Below are 6,000 nucleotides of genomic sequence, written 5' to 3'. Positions count from 1 at the left end.
ATTTTGGTTGGTTTAAATTGTGTGAAAACCTCTAGTTCCAGACATGAGGCAGTCACATATATTTGGTATTTTAAAATAAAAATTTTCCGACCAATTCAAGAATGTGACCAGTGGAGAAAAGGCTGTATGCTGCTATTATGCATGAAAGAGAGAACGATTGTAATGTGTAAGCTATTGGTATGCGTGGTACCATGTATTAGTATGCGTGTTTGTTGAACTTTAAAAAAAAGGTAACAAGCAGAAAGCAATCCCTTGTCAAGAGTGAAATCATTATTTTGAGCATTTTAAAATGTTAAGAAAATTTTAAGTTTCGAATTTGAGTGGATGTTTCCCTCAGTATCAGAAAGGGGACCAGGATTGATGAATTAACCCATTGGGCTGGCACGAAAAAGCCACAATGGAGTTTCTGTTTTTCTTCCTTCTAAGCAGGGCTACTGATGGTGACAAAAATTGAACTTAAGACTTTGTTTTAAAAAAGTGCTTGGAATTAAGCTGATAACACAGGCCTCTCGGGGGTACTGTTACAACACTATCATGACAAACTCCAATCCGTAGCTTACGCCTCACGAGTCGTAACACCAGTGGAAGCGACTTTCCAGCCCTGTGAGAAGAATCTTCTCATGTCTCTTGGGCGGTACATAAATTCTCCCTCATAATTGGACATAGCCCCTTATTATCTTAACGCCATACACCCCCATCAAAATGCTGATGGACGGAAATCTCAAGGAAGGCTCAGTCAGTTCCCAGCGAATCGCACGATGGACCCTCCTTCCCCAAGGACGGGACATAGCAGTCCAGTATCAGCCCAAGACCAGTAATCTAGCTCACAGCATGTTGTACACCGCGACCCACATCAGTGCGAGATTCTGACTTCAGGTACCTTAGATGGTCCCTTTCAGTCAGAAAGGGAGGGAGGAAGAGACAACAGTCACGAAGTCGAATTTAAAACCCACGTTTATGTGGATGGATCTTCCGCAATTATAAACGGGCAGCAATGCACATGATTCTCAGTAATAAAAATGACCCCGGATGGCAAACAGGCTTTTGAACAGACGCCAATTAAATTAGAAGGCAGTAAAGGTGCCCAATATGCAGAACTAAGTGCGATCGCCTTCGTAGTCATACACCCAGAAGACTACCCGACGCCTGTTCAAATTTATTCCGACAGCAGTTACACATGTAACAGTCTGACTGACTTCCTGCCCATCTGGCAAGCTAGAGGTTTCACCTCCGCAGACAGAAGGCCGCTAGCTACAGCCCCACTTTTAAAATTGATTTTTGATACAGCCACCTCAAACCAAGGTCCGTACGTCATAACCAACGTCAAAGCACATGCTAAGAATACTCCCTTAGTGAACCGAATGGCGGATGAACTAGGAAAAGAAGCAGCCTGTACAGGTTTCCTATGGGACCCCTTGGAAAATTTAAAAACCGCACCAATGGCACCAGTTGCTGTTACCCGCCCGATACTGGACTTGGCAGCCAGTCAGGCTACAGACCCTGATTTTAAAAACATACAATTAGGAAACCCAAGTCCCAAACCATACCTAGGACAAAATTTACAGCTCCACGATGGAGTAATACTTAAAGATGGCAAATATGTCGTCCCGGTGTTAGAAAGGGGAGAATTGATTTACCAAAGCCACGATATCAATGGACACCAAGGAATAGATAAGACCATGGACAAATTGAAGGAGCTATGCTGGTGGCCTGTAATACAGCAAGAAGTGGAAGGGTATGTCAAAAACTGTCTGATATGTGCTCAGGACAATTCAGCACAGTACAAAAACCAGGCAGAATTAAGACATACTATTCAGGGCAAGGGCCCTTGGACTCAACTTCAGATAGACTATGTAGGACCTTTACCCACCTGCCTCGGTGGTAAGAAATACATCCTAGTAGTGGTGGACGTATTCTCCAAATGGATCAAAGCATTTCCAACGAACAATAATTTGGACGCCACAACCTCAAAAATACTTATGGAAGAAGTGTTCTCCAGATGGGGATTGCCAGAGGGCATCGATTCTGACCAGAGAACACATTTCACAGGACAAGTTATGCAGCAGGTTATGCAATTGGCAGGGGCAAAACAGAAATTCCATATTGCCTACCACCCGGAATCAAACGGAGTGGTAGAGCGCATAAATCAAACATTAAAAACAATGTTACAAAAATTAGTACAGCAGAACCACACGTCCTGGAACAAGGTCCTCCCTTATGTATTAATGGCCATCCGAAACACAGTGGTAGCCTCTACAGGCTATTCACCCCACGAGCTAATGACCGGAAGGGTCATGAGAGGTGTTCAAGCCTTCATGGGATTAGATTTGAATGAGATCCAGAAAACTTCCCTGTCCTCAGGGTCAATGAGATAAGGGATGAGGTAGGGCTGTAAAAACCAGCAGGGAAAGCCACAGGATAATAAAGCCAAATTCAAAGGAGTCGCCCTGGGTAAGAGATAGTGTGTAAATACTGAATGCCAATTAACAAAGTTCCGGCAATTGCTAATGACCGAACAAAAGGTCAGGTGTAGGAATAACAGATTGAAAGCCAATAGATAGGAGGGAGTTCCCGTAACAGGACCAGCTGTGCAAACAGCAAGGGGTAGTAAGAAAGAATTTAATTAATCAAGATAATGTTCACACACAGGAAGGGAGACTCCCGACTTGGTAATAACTTTTGGAGGCAAGGGACAAGTTGAGATAACTGCAGAATGTCTCTGTATCTTGTAAAAAATAAACAGAGAATTAATAGCAACACACATGGTTAACTGAGGGACAAAAAAGGTATAAAGATAGACAAGCTTGGACAGTCCAGAGCGAGAACCCGGGAACAACACTCGACAGAAGCAGGGACCAGGGAGCGACCCTTGAAGGAACAGTGTCAGGACCGGATTGATCACCCAGGACATATTGAGTAACTATGAGAGTATGTTGAGTTAAACTGTGTTGAGTTGAACAGAGTTAGTATTTTGAGCGGAAAGGAATACTCTTTGAAACGCCTTTCTGCACAGTTAAGCAGAGTTCAATAGAGTATAAGTAGTGAGTCTTGTACTTCTTCTGTATTGGGGAACTATAGAGTATAAGTGGTGAGTCTTGTACTTCTGCTGTATCGGAGAATTATAGAGTCTAAGTAGTGAGTCTTGTATTTTTCCTGTATTAAACGAACATTAACGATACTGTCATTTGTCTAGTGTGTAATTTGGTATTTAACTCAGGAACTGTCGCAGGCAACTACTAGTCACACGACTAGAGAAATTGCCGCTTGCGCAACAATCCTCTCTGCATCTACCCTGTCAAGTCCCCTCAGAATCTTATATATTTCAATAAGATCACCTCCCACTCTTCTAAACTCCAATCAGTATAGGCCCAACCTGCTCAACCTTTCTTCATATGACAACCCTTTCTCGCCCATCCCATCAGTTCTCACTGACCTATGTTGGCTCTGTCCCTTAATGCCTCAACTTTAAAATCCTTGTCTTCTTCTTTAAATTCCATTTATGGCCTTGCCTCACTCCATTGCTGCAATCTCCTGCAGCTATATATTCCAACTCAAATACTCTGCTCCTCTGTCTCTGCCCTCTGAATGCATTTTCCCTCTCTTCATCCCACCATTGGCAGCATAGACTACAGTAGCCTTGGTCCTATTCTCTGGAATTCCCTCCCAAATTCCTCCGGCACTCCATCTCTGTCCTGCTTTAAAAACCTTCTCAAAATGCATCTGTTCCATCAGGTTTCCTATAACTCCATCTAATCTCTCTTTTCCTGACTCAGTATCCATTTCCCATGCACCTGTGAATCACCTTGGCACATTTTGTTTTTGCAAAAGGTGCTGTGTGTATGGAGGTTATAGTTGTTGATGAAGAAGATGATGATGATAGAAAAGCGTGTTCTGGACTCTTGGGATGTGAATAATTAAAGCTGTATTGCTACAACCTAAATTTAAAAATGAGTACTTTTTGGAAGTGGCAATAAAAAGCAGGATATGAGGAAATTTGTTTCAAATTATAAATCTACCTTGGGGTAGATTATGACTGTGCGATAGTGTTAAGCAGTTGATAGTGAATCTGAATAGCGTTTTACGTGTCTCACGGTTTTTATTTACACTGAAGTCCAGAGACAACCACATGATATCTTCCAGGGTCAGTGTCACAGCAATGTGGCGGGTGCAAGCATACCAGCATAGTTCCAACCGTGCAGTGGCACCACCAGAATTTCTAGACTACTTACCTTCGTGTTACTGTGCCTTTGAACAAGCTGAATGTCTGAACATTGGCGCAGCAGGGACTACTTTTCAAGGGTTGTGCTTAAAGCACAAGCACAGAATAATACAGCACAGAATAATTCGGCCCATTGTGTCTGTGTCAACTCTTTGAAAGATCCTCTGAAACTCTAGCTTCTGATGAGACAGGATTTTATGCTTTCATTACAAAGAAAAATGTTCCACACCTCGATGAGCATAAGATTCCTACAGGGTAACGAAATATGTAATTTTCTGAAGAAAAATCTTTGAAGCTTAACACAGTCTTTCCACTAGTTTTGAACTTCAAACATTTACCCATACTACAATCAGCATCGAGGTCACTATATTTGGTACAAGTTTACTTATTTATGGCGCTGGAATGTGGAGGTGAGAGATTTGAGGCAATGCTTCCCTCTCAAAGGCTTCAGCTCCTGTCTGAGGGCAGGCATTGGAATGGCCAGAGGTCCACTTCATGAAAGGAAGAGAGGTCAGAGTGGCCACAGCCATTGTGCACACCATGTGCTCGACCAAGGCTCCACAGTTGAGAGGTGCCAGCGGCCGGTGGGAGGCCAGAACGTCACTGGAGGAAGGCCAGGACATCGCTAGAGGGATGAAGGCCAGGATGTCACCTCGGCAGCCTACTATCAGCAAGGGCAGACTTCGATGACGAGGTCCAACACCGCCCCCAGTGCGCCAGCACAGCCTTCGTTCACCTGAAGCAGAATGTGTTCGAAGATCAGGACCTCAAATCTGGCACCAAGCTTATGGTCTATAGGGCAGTAGTGATACCCACCCTCCTGTATCAGAGACGTAGACCATATACAGTAGATACCTCAAAGCGCTGGAGAAATACCACCTCTGCAAGATCCTGCAAATCTATTGGCAGGATAGACGCGCCAACGTCAATGTTCTCGATGAGGCCAACAACCCCAGCATTGCCTCAAATCTCTCACCCCCACTTTCCACGCCTCGGTACTCTCATCATCTCACTGAAGGGCGCTGCTCAGCGCCATAAATAAGTAAACTTGTACCAAATATAGTGACCTCAATGCTGATTGTAGCACTGACCACACTTGACCAGCTCCGTTGGGCGGGCCACATCATCTGCATGCCCGACACAAGACTCCCAAAGCAAGCCCTATTCGGAACTCCAACACGACAGGCGAGCCCCAGGTGGGCAGAAGAAACGTTTCAAGGACACCCTCAAAGCCTCCTTGGTAAAGTGCAACATCCCCACCAACACCTGGGAATCCCTGGCCCAAGACCGCCCTAAGTGGAGGAAGAGCATCTGGGAGGGCGCTGAGCACCTCGAGTCTCGTTGTGGAGAGCATGCAGTAAACAAGCGCAGGCAGCGGAAGGAGCGTGCGGCAAATCAGACTCCCCACCCACCTTTTTCTTCAACCACTGTCTGTCCTACCTGTGACAGAGACTGTAATTCCCGTATTGGACTGTACAGTCACCTGAGAACTCACTTTTGGAGTGGAAGCAAGTCTTCCTCGATTTCGAGGGACTGCCTATGATGATGAGTTATTTACAGTTTATTAACAATCATACAGTTTTACTATACATTTCTTTAATAAATCCGCGTGAAGACTTTGATGAACAGTTGAACCACGTGAAGAAAAGGGCGTCTGATTCGGAAGGGGACAACCCTGACAAAGGGTGCGCTCCCGGGTAAGCGTTGAATCATGGCACGATGAGAAAGTGCATCAGACTCGTGTCCAGACCCCGCCTCCCGGGCTAGGCGAGCTACAAGTG

This window comes from Pristiophorus japonicus, chromosome 1, assembly GCF_044704955.1.
Source record: "Pristiophorus japonicus isolate sPriJap1 chromosome 1, sPriJap1.hap1, whole genome shotgun sequence".
NCBI classification, from domain to species: Eukaryota; Metazoa; Chordata; class Chondrichthyes; family Pristiophoridae; genus Pristiophorus; species Pristiophorus japonicus.
Note: the sequence above shows the minus strand (reverse complement) of the source record.